Here is a 27,246-nt window from a genome sequence, read left to right as displayed (position 1 = left end):
GAGCTCAAGGGAGCTAGAGTCCTGTCCAGTCCTGGTGTGGCACTCCCGCCGGGCTCGGACCCTGACCCCAACCACCCAGGACAGGGACCCTGGGCTTGGACAAGAGGGAGGAGATTCCATGGGAAGGAAAGTCCTAGAGGTCTCCTGCAAAAGTCAGGTCCAGTGGGGGGGGGGGGGGGGAACAGAAACCACTCTAGGTATTTCGAACAGGGGAAATTTAATACGGGGGATTGATTCCACAGGAGAGGAAAGAGCTGAAAAGCCCTACAGCAAATGGGAAGGCAGTCTAGCTAGGGCACGAGCTACTACCACTCCAGGCCGGAGCAGCACAGGGAGGAGGTGATGATTCCGCCCAGGGGTGGCTGAATCATGGCGGGGATCGCCGTGGGGCTGAGCCACAGGAGAATGGGTGGTTCTGCGGGAGCTGAAGACAAGGAGGCAGCAGTCAGCGCTGGAACCCTGGCTTCCCCCACCCTCCAGTCCCGTCCCAGCACTTCCCATTGGCCCAGCCTTGCAAGAAGCCAGTTGGCAAAGGAGCCTGGGAAAAGCAGGCTGCGGGAGACGGGCAGTCGCGAGCGAGCGCAAACGGACAATGCCCAGTACTTCCCCATGTTGCACTCTGGAGGGGCTGGGAACTCGGGAAAAGCAAAGACATAATTGGCACCGTCCCCGAGACTGGGGATATGGCTAAGTTTTGATAAGAGTTCGATGGGCTTCGTGCGCGCACACACACGCACACATACACACACCTGCCCCGGGCCGCATGCCCCCCTGAACGTTGGATTCACGCTGTCCCCACCAGAGCCCAATGAACTCAGGACAAGGCCCTCACACCAAAGTCGAGGACACTGAGGCTTTTGGAAGGGAAGTGGCTTCTCTCGGGCCCCACGGCTGGAAAACGGCCGAGCCAGGGCTCACACCCACGTCAGTGTGACTCCAGGGACCCAGGGCCTAGGAGGAAAGTGGCAAGTCTGCCATCCGGTGCTATTGTTGGGAGCAGATGCTGACAGACAACCAGCCTGGGTTGGAGGCACTGGGTAAAATTCTCAGGAGGAGAGAGGCGTTGAACCGGGTGAGACGGGCTGGGGAGAGAGCCACGGATGGCCGATTGGGGAGCATCGCGTGAGTGGCAAAGAGCAGGACTTGGGGACCCAACAGGCTGGGTCAGATCTGCCCTGCCACATACCAGTTGTGTGACTGGATCTCTGTGCCTCGGTTTCCTCATCAGTAAAATGGGCATAATAGTGATAGTCCCTGCTCCACGGGGCTGTGTGAGAACTGAAAGTTGGAGAAGTGTTTGCTACTATTATGTGTTATTCTTATTTCTGTTTTATAGGTGAGGAAATTGAGGCTCTGAGAGGTAAATCAGATGGCAACACTAGGAAGTAGAATATGACTCAAGTCTGTGCTGAGTCTGTGTCACCCTCTCCCACCCCTTCCTTCCCTGCCTGGTCCCCCAGACTGCTTGCTCACCCCCTGTGAGCACAACCATCCCCGCCGTGATGTGAAGTGCCCTTCTCCTCGTGTCTCCCTCTGATCAGTCACCTCCTCCGTTGGCCTCCAGGCTTGGAGGTGCCACCAGCTTCCTGCTGTCGCTCATCTGTGGGTAGCAGCACTATCCCCCCTCTGGGTTTCTTCTAACCTTCTTGCCAGTCCCTGTATTGACTTCCTTCTGTTAGAAACCTAGTGTTTCAAGAGCGCTTGGATGGTTCAGTCGGTTAAGCGTCTGACTTCGGCTCAGGTCATGATCTCACAGGTCGTGAGTTCGAGTCCTGCTTCGGGCTCTGTGCTGACAGCTCGGAGCCTGGAGCCTGCTTCGGATTCTGTGTCTCCCTCTCTCCCTGCCCCTCCCCTGCTCACGCTCTGTCTCTCAAAAGTAAATAAATGTTGAAAATAATTTAGAAACCGAGTGTTTTGGTTTTCCTGCAGAGACCCTGCCTGGTACAGTAGTCGCTGTTTGTTGCGGTTTCCTTGGACCGGGGACGCTTCCAGGTGCCTTTCAGAGGCTAATGTCCAGGTTAGGGACCCTCACCACTTGACGGAAGAGGAAGCAGGGCAAAGGAGAGAGGAAGCCGTGTGCCTGCGGTCACGAAGCTAGTGAGAGGCAGGACCGGGGCCCCGAGTCAGGAGGTTGAGATCCAGAGCCCACGGCCTGCCCGCCTCCCCGCCTGCCAGTGGCCACCCTAACTGCTAGGTGACTGCCTAGGTCACCTCTGTGACCTCCCTGTCTGGCTGCTCTGCCCCACGCCAGCCCTCAGAGACACGACTGTGGATGGTATCTCTGCACGTCCCCTCCCGCTAAAGACCACCAGGGTCTGCAGGTGATTTCATGTCCTTCACGTTCGGTGGCCTCCTAGCTCTCCCTCCTCGTGGTGGCACCCCTTCCTGCCAGGCTCTTCTCCCCGCCCCGTGCCACTCCCGGCAGGCCCCTCCAGGCCAGGACCCTCGATGACTCACCCACGCAGGGCTTTCACTTCCTCCTCGGATGAGGCTCTTGACCTGCTGCAGCTGCAGAAAGGAGGTGCCTCCTTGGAGGCTTGAAGGCCAGGAGGACGAGTCGTGGGCCCTGTTGAGAGCTCAGGGCCCAGGCCTGAGGGGCTGGAGGGTTGTCTCCGCAGAGGGCAAGGTGGCGGGAGGGCTCCTGGGGCTCCCTGTCTGGCGCTGGGCTGGGCGAACTCTCTCCAAATGACCAGTCTTCTACACAGGCTGGCACACTGGGAGATTGGTCTAAGAACGTTTAAGCTGGAATTACGCCTCTCATCCTTACTGATGGCATTCAGTATACCCATAAACAGAAAGCCCAGTACCATAGGGAAGCCTTGGAAATACTTCTGGGATCTCTTCACACAGTTCACCAAAAATGTTTACACAGAAATACTTCCTCATTACAACCTGGCTTCCTCTCTCCCTTTAAAGCACTCTCTAACTCCCAGCTGCTCCAAGGAGTGGGGAAGGGCAAGGCTGAAAAGTAAGCCTCCTCGGTGCAGGTGCGTTATACAACTTCCGGGGCCCCCATTCCTATCCTGGTTAAATGACCCTGCTGTGGAGTCAGACCTCCATTACACTCCTGGTCATTTTCTGACCGTGTGACCTTAAGGAAGATGGTCATCTTCTCTGAGCCTTGGTTTACTCATCTGTAAAATGAAGCTATTGATAACAACTACAGCATCGTGTTTCTGTAAGAATTCGATGAGCTCAGCCAGGCAGAGCACCCGGCACATAGTCAACATTGAAACACTCGGTAAATGCCAGCTGTCACAATAAATACTCCTGTTTACGATGAGGGTCTACGGGCGCCTGATCCCGTCTGTGCTCACGTGTTTGGGCCTGTGTCTGTCTACGGGGTGGTCAGGGAAGGCTTCCCAGAAGAGGTGACACTGGCCTTGTGTCTTACAGGAGAAAGTAGGGGAAAGGGTAAGGCCAGACGCTGTTAGAGTGTGGGGAGTGCGTTGGGGCAGGAGAAGGGACCGGGCCAAGAGTGGCCTGGAGGGGAGGCCTGAGCTCCTGGGGCCTCCACGCTGCAGCCTGGCTGGAACCGACTGTTGGATCTGGGTGGGTGGGGGCTGCCCCAGCTCGGTCTCTGAAATGCTGGCAGCTCTCACCCTTCTGCCCCCTCCCGTTTCTGGGCCTCCACTTCCTTCCCCTGCACAGACCACAGAGGCGTTTCAGAGGAAGCTGCTACTTATTTTAGCAGTGATCCCTGGACACCCCCACCCGCAGCTGCCCCTGCCCCTCTGGGCCCCTGAAGAGGCACCAGGCTATTCTTCTGAGTCACAGCCCAAAGCACTTATGGGTGAGGGTCAGGTCCCACCCCTTCCCCGCTGCAAACTGGGCACTGGAAGACATGGGTTCAAGCCCCGCTCTGATGCTAACTTACTGGACGATGCCCCAGTCCCTTTATCTTCCAAGCCCCAGGTCCCCATCGGGGCTCTGGGACCTGTGGCGGGGCGGGCACTGACTTCTGGGCAGAAAGGGGGGTGGGGCTGGATATGCCCTGGAAGAAGCAGAGAGAGGGTCTCAGGCGGGTCAGGTTTGGGGAGCCAGAGCTTATATTTTGGGGGTCTGTCTTTAAGAAAAACAGAATCACAGGGGCGCCTGGGTGGCTCAGTTAAGTGTCCGACCTCGGCTCAGGTCATGATCTTACAGCTCGTGGGTTCAAGCCCCGCCGTTGGGGTCTGTGTTGACAGCTCAGAGCCTGGAGCCTGCTTTGGATTCTGTGCGTGTGTGTGTCTCTCTCTCTCTCTCTGCCCTTCTTTGCTCACATTCTGTCTCTCTCTCTCTTAAATTTACATAAACATCAAAAAAATTAAAAAAGAAAGAAAAACAGAATCACAAACACAGATTTGCTTATGCAAGTGAATTTCTATTTAGTGAGGAGGAGCCCCGAAGTTTTTTTTTTTTCAGCATCCTGCAAATCTGCCTTTGGAAAGGCTCCTCCAAATCCTCAGGAGACAGTGGGGAGGGAAACTGAGGCAGAGAGCGAGGACGTCACAGGCTCTGCACAGCCACACAGCTGGGGAGTGGAAGGCTAGGCTTTGAACCCAGATTTGTCAAAAATCAATACCCACATTTTACCCCCTACCCTCAGCAGCCCCTCGTAGAGCCACTGAGGTGAGGAGGGCATTAGGGAGGAAAGATGAGAGACTGACAGACTGACAGCCAGGGCAGGGCAGTGCTGGAGAGAACACAGGACTGGGGTCAAACAGACTCTGACCCAAGTCCCAGCTCTGGCCCTTTCTAGCCATGTGACCTTTATGGAGTCTCTGTGTCCTCATGTGTAAAATGGGGTCACAGAAGAGCAGTTGTGGGTCCTGCACAAGGCAGTTCTATTTCTGTCTTCACCCGGATCTCCTAAGTTCAGCCTGAACCACACTGATAATGCCAATGGCTAAAGCTTGTCTAGCGCTTACCTTGTACCAGGCGTGGCTCTGAATACAGCTACTGAACTTCACAACAGCATGATGAGGTAGGTGCCGTGATCACTCCCATGTTCCAGATGAGGAAACTGAGGCCCTGAATCCATACCAGGCTCTGGGCTGGGCGCCAGGCATGCAGTTGTGACACGGGGATGGTCTCTGTTCCTCAGGACCCCAGAACTCCAGAAGGGTGCTGGTAAGTGTAACATTTGGGATCTAAAGGAAGTCTCGAGGGAGCAGAAGGGAAGGAGACGTTCCTTGGAACCAGAGGCTTCGTGCAGGACCTGGGATTTGAGCAGAGCCCTATGGATTCCTAAAGGAGTTTTCCACATTGATCATGGTGGGGGGGTATTGCGGGCAGAGGGAACAGCACATGCAAAGTCAAGAGGCAGAAGGATGTTGGTGGGGAGGGGACAGGAAGCAGGAGCTTGTGGATCTGGGGGGAGTTTGTGGGCCAGGAGCAGTACGGAGGAGGCCGAAGAATTAGCTCCCTGGTTTCTGGTTTTCTTCTTGGGTTCCAGCCCCTGAGCGGCAGCTTCAGTCCTGCGGGACAAGTGTCTGCAAGGGGCAGCCCTGCGTGTGTGCAGGGCAAGTGTAGGACACAGAGTCTCAGTGGGGGGGCAGTCTCTGACATCAGTCTTTGGGTTGGGAAAGCCCGTGGCAATGACCCTTTGCTGCCTTCCCTCCTGTTCTTCTAGCTTTGACAATTCAGAAGCCTTCACCGGTGAAATGAAGCGGGAGAAGATGTGGTCCTTAGGGTCACCCCACTGACCAGCTCCTCTCTCCCCAGCTCACTGACCCCTTGTCCACCCTCACATCCAGCCATGAGTCCACACGTGCAATGTTTACCCGGAGCAGATGCTGTTCGTGCATTGCCCCTATTCCCTCGTTCTGAGGTCCCCTGCTCCGTAATGACTGTCCCCACTGCAAAGGGGGATACCCCTTATCCCGTCCCCAGCCGTCACATCTCCACTTCCCTGCCTGGAACTTTCTCTGGCACCGCAGGAACCAACTTCCCACAGGGTACCCAGAAACGCCAGGGCCGAAATGTCCATGGGGGCAGCCTTGACCCAGTGATGGATGGTGGCCAGTGACCAAACACTCCAGCCTACCGGTCACTGGGTAGGACGGCTCTAGGCACACTGCTCACAGTCGCTCAGTGGACCCCCAGGGGGGCCGAGCCCCAGGTGCCCACTGGGTAGCCTGCTCCTTTTCCCCCCTTATTGGCTTTTCCCTCTTCCCCGTCACACTTTCCCACTCACCCCTCCTTCCCTAGATTAGCGCCTCCCGGAGAAGCCACGTGCTCCCATCGTCTGCCCCATGTCCCCCCACCCCGCTCACCTGCTCTTGTGCTTGTCCAGACAGCAAATATGCACGGTACCCGCTCTGCCGGACCCTTGTGAGATAAGGGAGGCACAGCCCTGCCCTCGAGAGCCCGCTAACTTGCATAGATGGACACGGGCTCCTGGGGGCCACGACCTGTCCGCCAGGTGGGCTGGGACAAGAGGAGGGTAAGTGCTGAGCTAAGCCACTTCCTCATCCAGTCATGGGTCCCCACCCGTGGCTCTCTCCTGTGTGTAACTTTCCAAGGAAGCTTCCGGCAGCCTGGGCTGTGCACGGCAGGCAGGCAGGAAGAACAATAGTTAACATTTGTGCTCGCCTCACTCGAACTGCTTCACACATATTAAGCCCATGCATCTTCCCATCCGCCCTGGGACGGATACTCTTAATCTGAACTCCATTCTGCAGATGGGGAAAGTGAGGGACCAAGAGGCTCGCCCAAAGTGGTACAGGTAAGAAGTAGAGCTGAGATTTTGGTCCAGGCAGCATGACCTCGAGAGCCTGTGGTTCGGCTTCTGTGCTCTACTCTTTGCGGAAGGAGGGAAGGCAGGACGGGTGTCGGTTTGATGCAGAAGGGAGGATTCAAATGCACGTGAGGGTCTGGGCAGAGAAGGCAGGTCAGCACCCCCCAAAAATGCCTGGACCCCCCACTTCCACACCAGTGTGCTTTAGCATGAATGCCACGTACACGCAAAGACAAGTCTACACAAAAGTGTGTGTTTTGCTAAATGCCGCCATAGCCACCTAAGTGTGTAAATACGTGCACGCCCTCCGCACCTAGAGGCTTGTTCACACACACGTGCATGCATCTGGGCATCCAGAGGCCACCACACACACACACACACACACACACACGTTTGCACGTGTGCACAGGCATCGGCACGCGTGCACATCCACACACATCGGCACACGCGAATACAAATTAGCGGTCGCTTCGAATTCTTTGCTTAAAGAAAACTTGTGACTGTATTAAAAATGTAGGACACATTGGCCAAATAATTAAAGCGAGGAGCGAGGCAGTGGGACTTCTCACCACTCTCTCGGGGCCGCCTGTGCTGGGCTGTGCTCAGCGTGGCTTCGTCCTATATATTTGAGGAAGAGGCACTTTATTACAGTAATTTATCACCCCCATAAATGTGGCTCCTCTGTAACGCGGAATAATTTGGGAAGAAATATGTGTTAAAAATTAAAAATGCAGTCGGCATGCGCCCCGGCGGGTCTGCAGGGAGACATCGCCGCACCTCCGGTAACTGCCCGTGTAGCTCTAATACCTACAACTTCCATTATTTAAAGTGTGATTATATTTTTCCTGCTTGGAGCTTTGTCAGCTATAAATAAAAGATAAGGGTGAATTGTTGCGGGGCCTAGTAAGCACTTCCATTATTGGTACTTAAGGGGGCTTGGGGATGGAGGGAACGGGCAGGGGGTGGGGAAGGATGGGAGGCCATCTGGGGGGTACCGCCTGGGTCTGGAAGGCGAGTTGTGGGCATGGGTGGGCCCAGTCCTTTCTCTGGTTGAGTTTTCCATTGGGTCCAGAGCGAAGTGACCCCACGAACCTGGGTTCTGTTGTCCACCGTGGACCACAGTGAAAGCCATCCACAGAGGTTGCCGCCTGCTGTGGCTCCCTACGTGCCGACCCGCTCCTGCTCTCCCCAGGGACCCCACGACCATGGGACACCCAGGGGAGAAGGATGTCACCCATTTGAAGAGAAAGGGATTCATCCACTTGAACGTGTTTGTTTTTTCACAACCAAGAGTTGTTGCTTTGAAGTAAGTCCAGACTGTGGCCGTGGGAGAAAAAGGATTCACAAGAGAGTGTACGTGTGGGGGGGTGCCTTTATTAGCCAAAGCAGGTCCTTGGCCTCTGAGCCACAGAGCTGTTCTAATTAAACAGAGAGTAACACGCCTCTAACAACAATCAGATGGGAAAACAAATGTGTTTGTTTTGTCACAAGGAGAAAAGGAGCAAAATAAAGCTAAATGAAAAAGAAAAAACTGGAAATCATCTCTTTGTCCCGTTTCCCCAAGTCTTGCACGTTTCTCTAAAGTTTTCTCACTTCCCTGAGCCTCTGTTTGCTCGTCTGTAAATTGGGGATGACAGCACCCATCTCCAGGGTTATTGTGGCAATTAAATAAGATAACATCTGTACAGCATTGGGACCGGCTGTCGCCATACCCCAGTTAGAGCTCCAGCCGTCACACTCTTTGGTATTTACCAAAACGATTTGAAAACTTCGGTCCACACAAAACTTTATAGCAGCTTTATTCATGACGGCCCAAACCTGGAAGCAACCAAGATATCCTTCAGTAAGGGAAACGGATAACCAAACTGTGGCCTAACCAGACAGCAGACTATTACTCGCAGATAAAAGGAAATGAGCTACAGGAATGGGACATTATTGTCTTATGGGTATGGAGTTTCCTCTTGGGAAAGTGAAAACAGTTCTGGAGGCAGTGGGGAGGCTTGCACAACACTGTGACTGTGCTTACGGCCACTGACCCGTACACACTTAAAAAGAGTTCAAATGGAAATGTTTAATGCTACATACATATTTTTTAAAAATTTTAGCATTTATTTATTTTTGAGAGAGAGAGAGAGAGAGAGAGAGAGAGAGAGAGTGGGGGAGGGGCAGAGAGAGAGGCAGACACAGAATCAGAAGCAGGCTCCAGGCTCCAAGCTGTCAGCACAGAGCCCGACGCCCCACGGACCACGAGATCATGACCTGAGCCGAAGTTGGACACTCAACTGACCGAGCCACCTAGGCTCCCGTTGTGTTATTTATATTTTACCACAAAAAAAAAAAAAAGGAAAGAAAAAGACAAAAGAAATGGGCTGTCAGGCTATGAAAAGACCCGGAGGAATCTTAAATGCATGTTGCTAAATGAAAGAAGCCAGTCTGCAAAGGCTTCATGCTATATGATTTTGGCTGTAGGACATTCTGGAAAAGGCAAAATGGCAGAGACAGTTTGGGATGGGGAGGAGAGGGAGGGTTGAAGAGCCTAAGTTCAGAGGTTTTGGGGGCAGTGTCACGGTACTGCATGATTCTGTAGTGATAGATGCACGTCATTACACATTTGCCAAAACCCGTAGGGTGCACAACACAAGGGGTGAGCCCCTACATAAACTACGGACTTCAGTTGATAATGATAATGCATTGATACTGGCTCATCAGTGGTGGCAAATGTACCACAGTGAGGTTAATATCAGGGGAAGCGGATGGGGGGATTATAGGAGAACTCTGTGTACTTCCTGCTCCGTCTTAAACCCCAAACGGCTCTGAAAATCGAAATCTAAATATTTAAAATTCAAATGAAAAATAAGGGTGCCCAGATGGCTCAGTCGCTTAGGTCTCCGACTCTTGATGTTGGCTCAGGTCATGATCTCGAAGACGTGAGATGGAGCCCTGGGTCCAGTTCCATGTTGGGCGCTTGGGATTTTCTCTCTCTCTCTCTCTTTCTACTCCTCCCCCACTCCTGCTTGCGTTCTCTCTCTCTCAAAATAAATAAATAAACTTAAAAGAATAAAATTCAAATAAAAAATAAAAACTTAGGATTAAGGGGCACCTGGGTGGCTCAGTTGTTTGAACGTCAGACTTCGACTCGGGTCACGATCTCACAATTTGTGAGTTTGAGCCCCACATCGGGCTGAATGCTGTCAGCTCGGAGCCTGGAGCCTGCTTCGGATTCTGTGCCTCCCTCTCTCTCTGACCCTCCCCTGCTCCCACTCATGCTTTCTCTCCAAAATAAAATAAAACCTTAAAGCAAACAAGCAACAACAACAAAAAAAAACCCGAACACTTAAGATTAACCTTAAAGCTCTAAAAATTAATTTTAGTAATTGGACGGAAGTCATTTTCTCAGTTCTCGACACCACGGAAAGCAGCCTGGAAGCCATCTTAGCAATCATTCCGCCTGGTGACTTCCAAACGCTTTGTTTCTTTTTCCATCCCGACATTTACAGGGCCCCCCAATACACTTACAAAGCCTACTGTGACCAGAGCACGTTGGATGGGAGCAGCAAACAGGTCTGGACTGGCTCAAGCCACATCCTGCCTGCAGGGGCTCCCTGACAGTAACTGTCCACAACCCCTCGAGTTGGCCTGCGTCAGCCAGGCCGGATCAGGGGAATTCGTCTGAGCTCCACAAACGGAAGCAGCTGATTCAGACCCTTTGGAGCTGGTCCTGGCTGGTGGCATTTGTCCTAAACCAGCTCAAACCACTTGCAATTGGCTGAAATTAGCCCCCAACCTAGAGCCAAGGGGTATGCCCCCAAATGGAGCCCCAAAGGGAAGAGAAGCTGAGATTCCACTTGGGGTGATCAAACAGGAGTCTGGGCGCAGGTCAGGCTGGATCAGACCTGTCAGGACTGATGAGCCCATTGCTGCTGAGGCCGGAGGGAAAGGCTCTGGCGGACACAGAGTTCCTCGCCTCCCTCCCCAGCCCCTGGAGCACCTCCCTGGGTGAGTGGCTCCGAGGAACAGAGGCCGGTTGGGTTGGGCTGGGGAGAAGATCAGGCAGGTGAGGAGGAGGAAGAGACTCTTCTGAGAAGATGGGAGGAGAGGAGGTGCAGTGGGGCCCAAGGGAAGGCTTTGTAAAGAAGCAAGACCCTGGAGCTGATCTGTGCGCGGATGGGCATGGACTGGCAGGGAAGGAGGTGCTGCTGATGGAAGGGAAAGGGAGATAATGAAGGGTTCCAGTCCTTGAAAAGGTGAGAAGCAACAGGACCGGGGGCACAAGTGGCAAGATCAGCCTCTGAGAGGAGAAGGGTCGCAGCCTTTAGGTGTCAGGAGGGAGGCAGCAAAGACCAAGGCAGATACAATAGGTCCACAGGATGGGGCGGGGGAGACTAGGATGGCAGTCACATCTCGTGGCACCTGTTCTTTCAATGACATTTGGGACAAGGTCACCTACTGAGAGCGAGGTGGGTGGCAAGGGGGTGGCGAGTTTGAAAGGAGAGAAGATAGGGCATGGTCACCCCAGAGAAGCAAAACACAGGGGGCTCTGGGGGGCAGCTTGAAGGGCCCACTGGAGGTCTGTGGTCATGAATTTAGAGCGAAACCTGGCAGCTCGGGGGTGTGATTTTCTCCTACAATATTCACTGGCATGCAACAGCACAGGTCTCCAGAGTACCCAGTAATGCGATGGCTGGGCTGAATAAGACCAGAAATGCCAGGAGGGAACCACCGGACGGAACCAATGGCAAATGGCAAGGGAGCCAATCAAATGGATGGCAGTCCCCACAAGAATCCCAGAACCACGATAGGGGTGGTGCTTGAGCAGTGAGGCAAGTGTCGGTGTGGGGTGTTTATAGAGTGGGAAACTGAGGCCAGGCTGGAGAGGAGACTTATCCGAGGTCACACCGTTATCTGTGGCTGCAGAAGAAACTTCCGGTTTTTAATCACGTCTTACGTCATTCGCTCGTTTAATCGCTAAATTCCCGTTGAGTGCCAACTATGGGCTAGATGCTCTGCACACTGAGGCCAAAAGATCTGATTCCCACTCTCAAATGACTCACTGGATGTAAGTATGAAATTAATTCATCATTTTCTTAATGTAGTACGTCTATCATTAAATAGTAACATGCACATTGTTAAACAAAACCCAGCACCCTTATGGCTTGTGTGGAGCTTGACGTATGGTGGCTTACTAGCGGGATGTTGGGCCAGGATCTTGGCTTTATATCTTTGTGTCTCAGTTTCCTCATCTGGAAAATGGGGATCTTAATAGTAGTCGCCCCACCCGTGGAGATGGAATGAGTTAATAGTATATAAAGGGATTCAACATAGTATGCTCTCAGTAATGTAGCTATTTTTGCTCTGTGGTAATTTGAATGCATGTATATCCTAGATTCTCAAAAGACCTGTTGCGGCAGCCATTGTGGGTGTTGAACCCATATCCCCTGTGCACTCTCTTTTCCCAGACGTGGTGAAGCCTGAGCCCTTCCTCTTGAATCCGGTGCAGAGTTGGTGAGCGTGGGCCAGAGGCACTGAGTGGTTAACACCTCCAGGAGCACCCTTTAGCCAAGGGTGCGTGGGAATGGGACACCCTTGGGTGTGCCCCTTGGGTCAGACATTTCTTGGGCATGTTCTATTCTGCCAGTCCCCAGTGAGTCTGAGGCTCAGCTGCCCACAGTGGGCATCTGTTCATTAATACACACATTATCGGCCTTCCTTCTCTGTGTCCCTTCCCCATTCTTTATTGCTATTTCTGGGGATCAGCTTTAATTTTTTTTTAATGTTTATTCATTTTTGAGAGAAAGAGAGAGAGAGGGAGAGGCAGAGAGAGACACACACAGAACTTGAAGACAGCTCCAGGCTCCACACTGTCAGCACAGAGCTCGATGCGGGGCTCAAACCCACAAACCATGAGATCATGACCTGAGCCGAAGTCCGACACTTGGCTGACTAAGCCACCAAGGCTCCCCTGGGGATCAGCTTTAAAACAAGCTAGCTGCTTTACTCCATCCTTGTCTCAGATCTGCTCCTGAGCTCAACCAAAGACAGTTGTGATACAAATGGTCCTAGGAAGTAGACTCTCGGGATGGGCCCCTGGGAATGAATCACTCACCGGCCATTTGGCACCAAGAACCACATTGCTGGTAGGAGCAGAGTGGTTCCAGCCCCTGGTATGCAGATTCTCTCACCTGACTGGGTTAGGAAGAGGTGCAGGTGGGAGAGAATGCCCTGGTTTATCTCGCGGCCCTAGCATCTGAGAGGAGGGGAGCCGGGGGAGCCGCTGGTAACTCAGGACTGCAGAGTTGTTAAGGTGAGGTTAACTGCCGTGAAAGCCCTGAAGGAGGAAAGTGTTGGTCAGCCCGCTATCAACCTAGGACCCAATGCGAAAGCCAGAAGCCTGTGCGCTCAACTGGACCTTTCATTCCCAAAGCTGGAGGGCAGACTGTGCCGAAAATCAGACCCAAGATCTGAACCGGAGGAGTAGAGAAGGCACGCGGGAGGCTAAATGCTCAGCCCGGCGGGCCTTCTGTGTTGAAGTCAGCGAGCTGATAGAGAGAAGCGGGGGCCGTGAGACCTCGGATGGGAATGTTCGTGTGGATATGCTTGATAAACCTGAGCCTTGGGGCTGGGAGAAGCGGCCCCTCCTCTTTGCTAGAGCTTCCGGTGGGTGAGACACAATGCCGAGGCCTCACCTGCACCTGCGCTGGACGGTGTGGGCCCCTCCACAACACCCCCACCCCAGCTTCTCCTCCTTGTGGTCCACACCAATAACTAGGTCTCAGCGTGGCCTGAGGGGGTTGGGATTGTCTCTGTAGGAGGAGGAAATGGACTCTACCAAAAGAGCTGCCAGACCTGGCTGATGCGTAGTGGCGGGAACCAGGAGAACACCCCCAGGAGTGGGTCCTGAAGGTCCTATACCAGGACAGCGAGGCTGTAAGGCTGAATGGGGAGATGACTGATACGGGAGCACTCTCCCGTGACTCAGCGCATGAGCCCATCTCCTGGTGCCGCCGGGATGGCTTCCAATGGCTTAGATACGAAGTCAGTCCACAGTACATGAGATGGAGATGGTAAAACTGTGGTGGCAGAGCACCAAGGGGGGACCAAAAGCCTCCAAGAGGTGGACTTATTACAATGGGCATAGTACGACATAAGACGAGCAAATTCACCAATGTGCTATGCTGGGCGTACCGAGGCAACGTGTGGAGTGCTGGCCTAAGCCCATCTCGCAGTGGGCCTCGTGGGTCCGCAGACCCACCCGTGGTCATTTCCCCAGTCCCTGCGTGGGTCATTGGCTTGGACACGCGCAACAGCTGGCAGAGCCCTCAGTGTGGTTCCTTACCCTGTGGTGTAAAAGGCCTCCTCATAGGGAACGTGGAGTGGAGGCCCCTAAAACTGTCCCCACCCCAGCCAAGATAGTAAATCAGAGCCATACCGCATTCTGGGAGGCTGGCCGAGATTAGAGCAGCTCTCAAGGACGTAAAGAATGCAGGAGTGCTGGTTCCTATCAGATCCCCATTTTGCTCGGGCGTACAGCCCCTGTAAAACCTGAAGGATCACAGGAGATGATGGGGAATTAGCACAATCTCAACTACGTGCGGGAGCCTCGATCTCACTGCCTGCCGATCGAAACGCCTCGGGCACGTAGTAAGCGCCTACTGATCTGCGGAATGTTACCTTCCACCCCCACAGGACACACGGGAGGGGCAGAAGCACTTCAGAGTCACCTGGGGCAGAGGGCAGTGCGCATTCAGTGCCTTACCCTTGCTCTCCCTGTCACCGAGGTTATGGGAACTCTCCTGCTCTGTCACCACAGAATCTGAAGGGATCCTGATCATCTGAACCGGGCTCGCTTGGCGCCCGGGTCAGCCTAACTAAGTGGAATCCACGTTTCCCAGAATTCCGTTTCCTGCGTCTCTCTGGGGTGGCTCGGGTCCCAAGAAGGATGGTTTGAGAGGTTTAGCTAAGATGGGACTGAAGCCACGGACATGTTCATTTCGCGCCTGGAAGGTGATGGCTCAGCGTGAGACGCTGCTGCGACCCCGTCTGTGGTCACTTAGCTGCTGACTTGTGTTGTCAGGGGGTCGCAGCCGTGTCTCCAGCTTTGCCACCTCTTGCCACTACGTGTGCCAGCCCTACTTCAGGTGCTGGGGATGTGGCAAGACAGGACACGTTCCTGCTCTTACTGAGCGCATAGTCTCTCCGAGGTCAGTGAAGGGGGTGGAAAGTGCTTCAAAAACCGGTTCTTTGCAGCAACCCTGTGCTCTTAACCCTCCTAGGGTCTAAATGACCTCCCGGGACAGTATGATCCGTAACCGTTGGGGTCACGATGACCAAGGCCATCCCAGCCTTTCCATCTCTCCCTCTCGGTTTCTATCTTTCTCTCTCTTCTGGGTTTGCATCTTGAAAGAGAAGAGTCTGCAAAGACACCCTCTGAACCGTTAGCAGGGGTCACTTCGGAGAAGTGACTTTGGGAACAGGGTTTTCCTGCTCCTTTAACACACCATGGAGGCAGAGAAATTACATAATGTGCCCGAGATCACACGGCTGGCAGTTACAGAGCAGAGCGGAGGCCTTGTCCCCCTGACTGCTTCGCACATCCCAGTTCCTCCCATGACCAAAGACAGTCCTTTGCGCCTCTCATCCCTTCCGGCTCAACTCGGCCTCCAGACTTCCAACTCAGACTTTCCCCTGAAATCCCCTTGTGCCCTCACTGCCTTTGCCGAGGCTCTGCGGTAGAGGGACAGAATTAGAACTTGCCTCGTGGTGGGAGGTGGCAGCAATGGCTGCAGAAGAGAAGTGACTTTCAACTTCTAGGAATTGACTCTGACAATCAGATCGGGCAAGGGGCTGAGTCACCGGCAGGCCCCTCTGGCTGGGTTTTAATCAGGTCAGATGGTGCAGGGCGTGGGGGCGGGTGGGGGTGAAGAGGGCTCGGTTCCGCTTCCTCCCGTAGAGGCCCAGGCCCTTTCTTGCAGTTTCTGTCTCTTTGATGGGGAGGACTTGCCCAGCAGGTGTCAATCCAGGCCACCTGGGTGGGCTAAATTTAGGTCCTAAGATGTCAAAGCTGTGAGGCCCCAGTATCTTGTTTTGCAGGTGAAGATGTTGAAATGGAGAGAGGTCAAGAGACCTGCCCCAGGCCCCACAGCTGGACTCACAGCTGGAACTCAAACCCAGGCCTCTCCAAAAGTCACCACACCAACTCCAGAATGAGTGCTCTTTCTAAACACCCACCAACCTGGGCTACCGTCCTGAGACCAGCCCTGCCTTGGGGTTGAGGGTAGGGAATGGGGCACTGCTCTGTGTCTGAGACCAAACACTGTTTTGGGGGCAGACATCTGGCTTCTAATTCTGGTTCTGCAATTTACTGTATGACCTTAGGCAGCTTCTTCATTTCTCTTGAAAGTAGGCATCATGGATATTGTTGGATTCAAGACACAACTGTAACCCAATTGCCTAGGACATAGTAGATAGTCAATGAATGCGAGTTCTGTTTTCTTTATGTAATGATTTCCTAAGTGACTTTGGTGGAATCCTGGGGCTCTTTGACAATATCTCAGGGGTCCTGGCTGGGTGGGACCAAACAAACGGGGGCTTGGAGCTCCCCACCCCCATCCTTCTTCCCTACCCCCACTGCCACGAATGTATGTCCCCCGTGAACCAGAGTATTTCTGTCTTTATCTGTCATATGGTTTGAGTTATGCCTGAAATTTTTTTAATGAGCCTGCTACTAAAAATCTGGCCATCCTCCACGGCCTTAAGTTTGCAAACTCAGAGAGGACCTAGTGGAATCGCAGAGAAATAAGAATCACAGTGCTATTTTAACGTTCATGCATTTGGAACCTGCATTAAGGAATGTTGTGTTTGATTGTTGGTTTCCTGGGGCGGCAGGAGGCTGTGGCCACCTTGTGGGTTCCCACTCAAGTGCTATGGCCCACTTCCTTTCATGCTAATGGAACCCACATTTCAGTTGACCACTGGGTGCCCCTATGATTCACAGAACCCCTTCCCCACCACAAGGAGGGAGGAAACGTGCATTAATATGAACAAATCACAGTGGTTCCATCCTTCTTGCCAGTGATCAACCAGGGCGTGGGTGACAGGCCTGTGACAAGACTCTGCCCATGAGACAGGAGGAGATGTTTATGGGGGAGGAGGTTTCTGGAAAAAGATGTCCCTTTTGATTAAAACCAAAAAGCTACGTGGAGAAAAGCTGTCCCCTTCTTCTGCCTGCCCATGTAGCTGTGTGGCCACCTGACCTTCAGCACCCGTCTGAGACTTCAGGGCACCGGCCCGAGGACAAAGTGAACCCCCAAGAGCATCTGTACTAATCCCCAATTGCTACAATAATGCCACGAAACAACCATTCCCCAAACCCAGTGACTGACAATAGGCATGTGTTTGCGTGCTCACAGGTCACAGGTCAGCAGGTTCACCACGGTTCAGCTAATTTAGGCTGGGCTGGGCTGGGCCACTCTGCTTCAGGCTGTGGGTCAAGTTCCAGTCTGTTCCACATGTGTTTATTCTGGGGCCCTATGGAAGGGGCCGCAGCAAAACCAGGGACAGCTCTTCCCCCAGCAGATCACAGGAGCTCAAGGCCAAACCAACTGGCACAAGCACATTTAAGGCCTTGGCTCATGTCATGCCTGCTACATTCCAGTGACTAAAGAAAGCCACAGGCTGGGCCCAACATAGCGGGTCGGGATGTACATTCTCCCCAGGGGAAAGAAGGCCAGTAAATATTTGCTGACCAATCCGACTCCAGCCTATCACAGAGGCATGCACCTGAAAATGGCCCTGTCTCCCTGCGGCTTCCTCCTCTGTGACACAGGAAATTCAGCCAGCTGAGAATGGCCAATGGAAGCCGGGGTGCAGGGAGCGGCTGCGTGGCCTCCTAGGGAGAATTAATTGTGAGAAAACGTGGATTCTGGAGTAAGTGACGGAGCCTGAGCACAAAGCAGAGTCCCAGAGTTGAGGCAGTGCCTGGAAACTGAAAGCCCCCTAATTCCACTCTCCTAGCGAGATATGTGCTACACCCAAGGGAGAAAGGCATCGTGTGGGTTTGAACTAACAGAACAGCTTCACTGGGGTGCCTTGCTGGCTCAGTCAGCGGAGTATGTGATTCTTTTTTTTTTTTTAATGTTTATTTTTTGAGAGAGAGAGTGGGAGAGGGGTGGAGACAGTGGGAAACAGGATCAGAAGCACTGACAGCACAGAGCCCGATGTGGGGCTCAAACTCACAAACCGCAAGATCACAACCTGAGCCAAAGTCAGATGCTTAACCAGCTGAGCCATCCAGGCACCCTAAGCATGTGGCTCTTGATTATGGGGTTATGACTTCAAGCCCCAATTGGGTATATACAGCTTACTTTAAAAAAAAAAAAATCATCATCTCTTTCTCTGTAAAAGAACAACTTCATCAACTTATGCATCGCATTAGGACTTAAGCACTTTTACTCCAGGGACTTCCTGACTGACCAGAGTGTTTGTCACAGACCTGGGAGCTGCCTGGGCCTCAGGCCCTGGAACCTTCAGTAAGGGTCTGAAGCCGGGCCAAGACCAAGGCAGAGTCTAGGTGGAGCAGAGGCTGGTGCGGGAGACTGAGCGCCTCAGAGGACGGCCAAGGTGCCCAGAAGGCCCTGAGAGGTCCACCACACAAACAGAGGGGCGGAGGCCAACTGAGGCCGATGCCGCCCGGTCAGATTCATGGGCCTGTGGAAGGCCCCACTGGAGGACAGCCAGAACTACCCAGGGGAAGTAGCAGGCAGGGGTTTGTGCTGGACTAGAGGTCTGGGCAAGGATGTGGGCCTGGGGGGGCTGGGTGTGATCTCTTTGTACCCATAGGCTGGTGAGACCCGGACAGACTTATGTCTTGGGCTGAGGATCCCGGGTTCAGTACCCACGTCTGCTGTGTCTCTAGACCCCCTGTGTCCAGCCCCGGGTCAGAAGAGAGTGGGCAGTGGGGAAGTCTGCTCAACGGGCAAGAAAATAATAACACAAACAACAAGAAACTTAACAACAGCAGCTGCTTCTGTCCACAGGGTGTGGACGGTGTCCCAGGAGACCCTAAAAAACACCTAGGGTATTTGGTGTCTTACAGGCCCAGGTGTTTCCCTGCCTCCCTCCCCGCGCTGCCTGGGGTGCCCCACTGATTCCAGGCAGGGCTCTGGGGGACTGGCTCGTCCACAGGGAGCTCAGCCAGTCCGACCGCGAGGCTCAGTGACAGAGAATGTGGTCAAGTTTGTGGCTTCAGTGGCCAATCACAGGCACTCTGGTGCGTGCCCCAAATTAGTGAGATGTGTGTGGTGGAAGGGGTGGGCGGCATGTCTCGCTGGGCATGATCGGGCACCCAGGGGCCACACCGGCAGAGGTGAAGCCTAGTGGTGGCAAGAGAAGAAGGGAGGAGGGTGGTGGCTGGTGAGGAGCAGGGGACCTTTGGGGACTTTAGGGAAGTCAAATGTGTCATGGTCTACTGTGACCAGCCGGGCCCTGGGCACTCTGCCCACGTGATCTCATAACCGCCCTGCTTTGCAGGCTGTCCCCGTCTCGCAGATGAGGAAGCTGAGACTCGAGGAGGGAAGTAGCTTGTACTGGAATTCAGAGAATGCCGATCAGCCAATCATTCAAATTTCAAGCCAATCTCTGAGAGGGTCTAGCTGGGCGGGCAGGCGTGGCAGACACCCTCTGTGGCCCTCCAGCCTCTATCTCCTTTTCTGAGACCTGCACCTCCCCCGGGATGGCACCCCACAGGCCCTGTTAGCGGCCCACCTCTCTGGCCCCCTGATGACACCAGGGGTGAACGCTGACTCAGGCTGGGCCAATCAGCTTCTCTCTTTTGCAACTTAGCACTGAGGGTCAGTGATGCTGAGCTGCCTTTTGGTTAGCTATTCGAAATGAAACATAAAGCAGGGTCAGACTGGCTGTATTTGGCCATGCGTTCATAAAATGGCAGAGAAAAGACACAATCGTAGAGAATCTGAAAGCTGCTTAGGGGAGAGAAAGGGAGACAGGGAGGGTGGGGAGGGTACCTGAAACAGAGGAGCCAGGCAAACGGGGGCCAGAACCCAGACGTTAAAGCCCAAAGAGTCAGAGCAAAAGCACCGAGCTGCCGTCAGCCTAGAATCCACAGATGCTCTGTAAACCCTCCCTCTTGTCAACTACAACAAAGCATTTGTTGGCAGTTTGTAGCATTTGCCAATTTCCGTGGTGTAAATATTCCCCCTGTGGTTGATTGCAAGCTACCGACAGATGTCCCGGGGAAGAGACAGCTGGAAAGACAGCCAACTCCATCCAGCACAGCCAACCAGGAAATGGGGATGAGGACTAGGAGCCCTGGCAGGTGGCCTGGAGAGACCTGGGGCAGGAAGGGAGGGGAGGGGGTCAAGGTAATACTCCCAAAGTATCACTGCAGGAACTTGGCAGGGGTGGCAGTTCTGTTTAAAGGAGCCAGAAAAGACAGCAATACCTGGTTTGCCGTGGGCCTGTGTTTGTGCCCCAGGGGACCACACTAGTGAGGCCTCTGTCTGGCAAACAAGGAGATAGTCCATTTCTCAGAACTCTGGGCTGAAAGCAGAGCTACACTAGCAGCAAAGGTGGGGGAGGTTTCATTCATTCATTCATTCATTCATTCAACAAGCAGTTAATGAGCTCTGACTATGCACCGGGCACCAGAGTTATAGCAGAGAACAGGACAAACACTGATTTTCCCTTCCCTCGGGGAATTTGGAGTCAGATAGAGGATGTGGGCATAGAAATAGGCAGAGAAAATGCACTGTGAGAAGGGCTGGAGGGGGTGCACAGAGCCCTGGGGAGCCCTAAGAAGCAGCATCGAACCCCCAATGGGGAGGGAGCATCAAGAGAGGCTGTCTAGGGGAAGGGTCTGTAAGCTGAGGGCTACAGGAAGCATGGAGGAAGGGGCCCAGGGCAGGAGAAGGGAGAGGATTCTAGGCAAGGGAACAGCCTGTGCCAAGACCCCAGAGGTGGGAGGAATGAGGGCCATTCAGTCTGGTGGGAGGGTGGGGAGAAAATGACAGAGTCAGCAGGGGCCTGAAGGAGTGTTCAGAAGCCGTCAGGGGCTTTCGAGCTGAGGGCTGCTGTATCAGATACCCCTTCCCCTCAAGATTCTGGCTGCTCTGGAGGCAAAAGAGGGTCAGGGAGACTAGCTACTAATGTCCCAGCAAGAGCCAGATGGGGCTCGAGCTGAAGAGAAGTGAGACTGACTCAAAACATATTTTGGAGGTACATGGGTGAATGTAGGGGATGAGAAATAAGTCATCAAGGATCCTGGCAAGATGGTTGGTCTGAAAAATGGAGCGATGGTGGCACCATTTACCAAAGTGTGTGTGTGTGTGGGTGGCGGGGGGTGGGGGGACCTGGGAGAGGAATGAGTTGGGGTGAGAAGCTTATTATGGGGGTGTTTTACCATTTTTTACACTAAGCTTTTTCCTTCCTTTGGAGAGCTTTCCACCTTGGGAGTCTTGGTGGGAGCAGAGACTTCTACCAATGCAAATGCAGACAGAGTCCCTTGTTCAAAAATTATGAATTTCAAAAGATGGCAAGAGCAGACCAGTAAACCAAGTACAAGGCTGTATAGGCCACATGTCCTTGGAGTTGGCCTGACAGAGGCATTGATTTTCCCAGCATGACATGCAGCTCAGGAACCATGTGGATGATATTTCAATAGATGGTTTTAGATGAACCATGGAATCAGGTGAAGACACCTAGGGATAGAGGGCCACAGAGAACCCAACACAGCCGTGGGCATTCAAACATTCAGAGGTCCGGGGAAGACAAGAATCAAGGAAAAAAATGAGAAGGAGCCAGAAATGTAGAAAACAGAAGGGTGTGGCATGATGGAAGGCTAGGGAGGGAGTTTTTCAAGCCTGAACTATTCAACAACATTGAATGCCTGCTGAGAGACTGAGGGATGCTACCATTGAGGGATGCTCCATCAAGGGGTGGAGTTGAGGGTAAGAGGATGAGGTCCTTGGGGGCACCGTTTATCAAATGCTAATGTGCACAGACTTGTCTTGGGGTCTTGTCAAAATGTGAATTCTGAGCCCTCAGGTCCAGGGAGGGGCCTGAGATTCCACATGTCTAGCTCCCAGGGGATGTTGGTCTTGGACCACACTTTGAGTAGCAAGTCCTTAGGGTAGCGGTTTGGCTGCATAGGAGAGACATCTGGAGAACTTGACCAGCATGGAGCACACCCTAGATTCAGAATCAAAGTCTCCAGGTGTGGGGCCAAGGCACTGGGAATTTTTAAAGTTCCACAGATGATTCTAATGTGTAGCTGGAGTCCAAGACTCATACTTAGGAGTTCAGAGCATAAGTGTTTGTGGCTCAAGATAGCTCTTCTTTGAATCCTTCCAAGTATATTATTATTATATATTTATATTATGTATATAATTATTATCATTATTATTATTTAATACTATTGTTCTTAAAGTTACCATTTATTGCCCATTCATTGAGCTGGACACTTTACATTCATTACCAACATCATTATTATTTTTGTGATTTCATTTTATTTATTTATTTTTAATGTTTATTTATTTTTGAGAGAGAGAGAGAGAGAGAGAGAGAGAGAGAACGTGAGCAGGGGAAGGGCAGAGAGAGACAGGGAGATACAGAATCTGAAGCAGGCTCCAGGCTCCGAGCTGTCACCACAGAGCCCAATGTGGGGTTCAAACCCACGAACCGTGAGATCATGACCTGAACCAAAGTTGGATGCTTAATCAACTGAGCCACCCAGGCACCCATATTGTTGTTATTTTAAAAATAGGAAGAGTTAATGTTTATTGCAGGCCTGTCCTAGACCAGACACTACGCTAAGCGATTTGCACACATTATCTTATTTCACAAATGAAGAAACTGAGGTTTGGAGAGGTTAAAATACTTGCCCATGATTCCATAGCTAATACATGGTGGTGACAGTTTACAATCTCAGATCTGTCTGAATCAAGCCTATGATATTATCCATGATTGTATAAAACTGCATTTCTCAAATGTTCCTGATAATAAAGATGATCATCTGACATCTGTTAAAAAATACAGATTTCCGGGGCCCTCCCTTGGAGACCCTGGTTTATTAGCTCTGAATTAAGACTCAGGTCTTTATATTTATTTTATTTTTTAATTTTTAAAAAATATTTATTTTTGAGGGGGGGGGGTGAGAGGGGCAGAGAGAGAGGGAGACACAGAATCCGAAGCAGGCTCAAGGCTCCGAGCCGTCAGCGCAGAGCCCGATGCGGGGCTCGAACTCACGGACCCTGAGGTCATGACCTGAGTAGAGATCAAGAGTCAGACACTTAACCGACTGAACCACCCAGGCACCTCTCAGGTCTCTATATTTTGATCCCCAGGAGATTTTTATTGTCAGGCAAGCTTGGGAAACCCTGCTATCACACCTAGTGATAGGACTGTAATGAATTCTTTTATTGTTGACAATTATTTGTTCCCTTCCTGATAAGAGGATGGTATAGCCACACCCTGGCCCTACCCCCTGGTAGGCTGGAACATAGTTCTTGGCACCACTGCCAGGCTTGGCAGTGTGAATTACTCTGACCACTGGAAAGTAAGCAGTATGGCCTCCAAATGTCTAGCACAAGCTTTGAATGCGATTGTATGGTTCAGCCTGCTCTCTTGCACTTTTGTCCTCTGCCATGAAAATGACATGTCTCAGAGAAGGGGCTATTTCTTCAGCCTGGCTTCCAGAACAAAAAGTCATATGAGGCAATGCTAACTTGCAGTCCCCATGAGAAATAAAGATTTGTTATTGTGACCCTTTGAGATTTGGGAGGAGTTTGTTACACAGCACCGCTGACTAATACGGTATTTATTTATAATACTATACAATAATAGTGGCATCTGTTGAGGACTTCTTATGTGTGAAGCATTTTATTTATATATTTCGTCTCTAATCACAGCAAAAGCAAATTGTAAGCTAGGGATTATTGTCTCCACTTTAGACACGAGGAAACTAAACTCAAAGAGGTGAGGTGACTTGTCCAAAGTTGGGAGCAGCAAAGCCACGGCTTCCAGAGCTCTTCGCCCATGAGTGAGTCTTCTTGCCCCCTCCCCGTCCCCCTCTTTTCCACCTCTCCCCTCTGCTTTCCACCATCATCAGTCTCAAGTGCAACCTGTTGGCAGAAACAGACATGTGCAATATGTAATTCACTTTAATTAAAATATATTTTAGTGGATTTTTTTTTCTCTGGGACATAACTCATTTTGATGGGAACCCATTGGATTTTAATGGGAAACCTATTAGAGGAACATATTGTGATCTTTAATGAAGCTGGGCTGTGTGGAGAACCACCTACAGGTAATTAGAAACCCTTCAGGCCCTTGGGGAATAAGGTGAGACGAACTTCGGTTTGTTTAAGACAATTAATGCAGACAATGATCTGGGAACGAATTAAATGGTCCTTGATTAGGAGCAGCTGTGCAGGTGACGTCCTCAGGAAAATGGGACATGCAAGCGGGGCTTTTAAGAAAGAGTGATTATTAATGCTTATCTGTTTATATTGGCAGCCAACTTCACCAGGCTGTCAGTTTGATCAAGTGGCTCCATCTCGCCCACCCCACCTCTTCACGCTACCTCCCCTCATTGATAACTTCTGGGTCTGCCAGTGTCTCAAGGGAACTGCCTGCCTCCGCTAGCAGATGGGTGCGTCCACGTCGGCAGGCTGGGAGCCCCCACTCTCCCGCCGGTAGATGCTTCCATACTGATGGGCACTTCTACATCGGTGGGATTGGGAACCTCTGTATCCTCAAGGATGGCTATTTCTACAGTAGTTAGAATGAGGACTTCTATGCTTATTTGTGTGAATGTTTTGTATTTGCAGCTCTAGGATACTTTGTACCCCAAAACGACTTTTTGTACTCCAAAAAGGAGGCATTGCTCCAAGTCTGAGATGGGCTCGTTCCTGCTGGAATACTGAAGAAATCCACATTGGAGGAAATAATAAACAGTGGTTTGTACTGCAGAGAAGAGCATGTTTCCCCTTTGCCTTGACTGAGGGCCCCTCTGCACATGCAGGGAGGATGCATCTTCACTGGAAGAATGGGAAGGCTGCCTGGAAGAAGAGACATCTAAATTGGGTCCGTGTGGAAGTTAGCAAGAGGGCCCTTCTATATTGACAGGAATGGAGCTCACAGCTGTGGGTGCTTCTATGTACATCAAAAGTATCTGCAGTGATTGGGCTGGGAGTGTCCCCATGGAAGGGAATGGGTATGATTATCTTGAAAGAAAGACCGGTGAGTCTATACTGGCAGGGAAGGGTGCCTCACACAGGTAGAGATGGAGCACGTCGACACTCACGTGAATAGGAATCCCTACATTTGCCAGAATGAGCGCTTGTATAGATGGGCATGTCTACATTAGCAAGGATGGGCCCTTCTATGCCAACAGGGCTAAATCCCAGAAAAGAACGGAGATTTCGTACTGAAAGAGAAGGTTGTCTCTTCATCGGTGAGCATGAGCACTCCCACACTGCTCTCTGACATTTCCTGACCCCTGACCAGTACAACCAGAGCGATTCCACTGACTTCTCCAAAGTCCCAGACCATTCCCTCAACTTAAGGCAACTCAGCTCACAGTCCAGGGCCACTTTGTCCAGAGGTGGAGGAAGTGGCCACACTGTGGGTGGCACAGGACGGGGAGAGATAATGGAGAGAGGAAGCAGGACCACTGGTCACCGACCTGCCCAGGAGTGGGTTAGGAAGGGAAGAGCCCAGGGTGGATTCCAAGCAACTTTCTGGTACTCAGAACTGATGAGGCTGGGAGGGTGGCAGCCAGGACCCCCCACCAACACCAATCAGCCCCAAGCCCCTTCCCCAATCCCCTCACAGCTCAAGCTTCTGGCAGGGGCTGCTGTGAGATTCCCCATGCAACCCTGACACGGGGCTGTAGCTAAAACATTGGTCTGGCAGTTTTCCCTCTTTAAGTTGAAGTGTGATGTTGGCAGGCAGTGAGCTGTGGTGGCAGGCTGCCAGAGGGAGCATGTGTTGGAAATCCTTGTTCCACGTTGCAGCAATCTGGGGCTCCCCCACCCACAAACTGCTCCAGAGCCAGCCAGCCATGGGGGCCAGAGCCTTTCCCTGATGGGGAGCAGCCACCGAGGATAAGGAGGATGAGACACAGGATTAGAGAAACCAGGAAGAGAGGAAGACGTGAATAGAAATGGAGCCACAGAGAGACACAGAAACAGAACCACAGCCAGAGACAGACATAGAGAGACACATGGAGACCCAAGGTCAGAGAGATCCAAGGAGGACAGAATTGAAACAAAATAAGACGCTTGGGAGATTGGATAAAAATGATAGACTGGGTCCAGTCCACTCTCCTCAAATCTCCAGTTACAACAGAAAAAATATATGTATTGATGTAAGTGTATATACTATTGTAACAGTTGTAGAAAACAAGAAAGCCCTCAGTGGATCAGAAACTCTGTGCGATTCCTGAAAGATGGAAAGTAGACAGGCCTGGATTGACAGAGGAGCCCATAGCCCCAAACGCACAAGGATAGCATTACTGTGCAAAGTGGGGCTGGTTCCAGGAATGCTCCAAGCTCAAAGTCAACAGGACCACAGGCTATCCAGAGCAACAGGGGAGCCAGTGCAATAATCAAAATGAGCAACTGAGAGCTGCATTTGGAGCAGACAGGCTGGCCTATTCCTGCCCAACTGCCCCCCCCCGCCCCCCGCCATTGCTCGTGCTGAGCAGCTGACAGCAGGGGAGTTTACCCATAAGCCAAAGCAGCGAGTGGACATATTTAGCTCTGAGAGTCAGGGACATGCCCTGGGGAATCTAGTGACACAGTGGGAAGTGGGAAGAAGACCAACTTCCATCACATACCACTGACAACACTCAGCCACAGTGATCACCAGAGACAAGCTCTTGTGCAAAACCATCCTTCAGAGAGAGCAAATAGAGCAAATCACCACAGAAAACCAAGAAGGCCCAAGCATTTGAGGAAAATCAACACTGCTAAAGAGAGGACTCAAATTTAACAAACGGAAGACCTAAGACTCAAGGGAATAGACTTAAGGGGGCAAACACACAAAAAAGAAGACTTTAAAGTAGTATAATTACCATCCCTGGGGAGATTGGAGAAGATATCATATCCATAAATTGAGAACAGGCTGTTACTAAAATGAAGCACTGAGATCTTGGAATTTTAAAATAATTGTTCAAATTTAAATCTCAGTAGGTTGGCTGAATAGTACAAAATACAGCTAAAGGGAAAACTGGAATAAATTCAAAGACATGCAGCCCCTATACCACTTCTAGGTGTATGCTTAGAAAAACTTTTACATGTATGTAAGGAAATATGTGAGTGTTTACTGTCGAATTGTTTGTATTAGCAAAAAATTGGAAACAATCCATAATCTAACAGAGAATGGATAAGTAAATTGTGGCTTGTTCACACTACAGAATCCTATGCAGCAGGTTAAATAAATTACCTGGAGCTACATGACTCCACAGGGATCAGTTTCTTTCTTTTTTTTTTATGTTTTATTTATTTTTG

General features: G+C 51.8%; 1 long non-coding RNA gene across 1 annotated transcript; it reads right to left on the bottom strand.

Annotated features, from left to right (window-relative positions):
• Nucleotides 1–216: 216 nt before the first annotated feature.
• LOC109250191 (uncharacterized) lies at nucleotides 217–5,022 on the bottom strand. Its single transcript, XR_002072918.2, has 4 exons — nucleotides 4,911–5,022; nucleotides 3,878–3,994; nucleotides 2,458–2,706; nucleotides 217–424 (listed from the first exon to the last, which is right to left on the bottom strand). It is a non-coding gene; the product is annotated as an uncharacterized LOC109250191 (long non-coding RNA).
• Nucleotides 5,023–27,246: the final 22,224 nt, after the last annotated feature.

This window comes from Panthera pardus, unplaced genomic scaffold (genome assembly GCF_024362965.1).
Source record: "Panthera pardus isolate Hobbes unplaced genomic scaffold, ASM2436296v1 HiC_scaffold_20, whole genome shotgun sequence".
Classification (NCBI taxonomy): domain Eukaryota; kingdom Metazoa; phylum Chordata; class Mammalia; order Carnivora; family Felidae; genus Panthera; species Panthera pardus.
The sequence above is the reverse complement of the archived record's forward strand: the minus strand, read 5'-3'. Positions and strand labels throughout refer to the sequence as shown.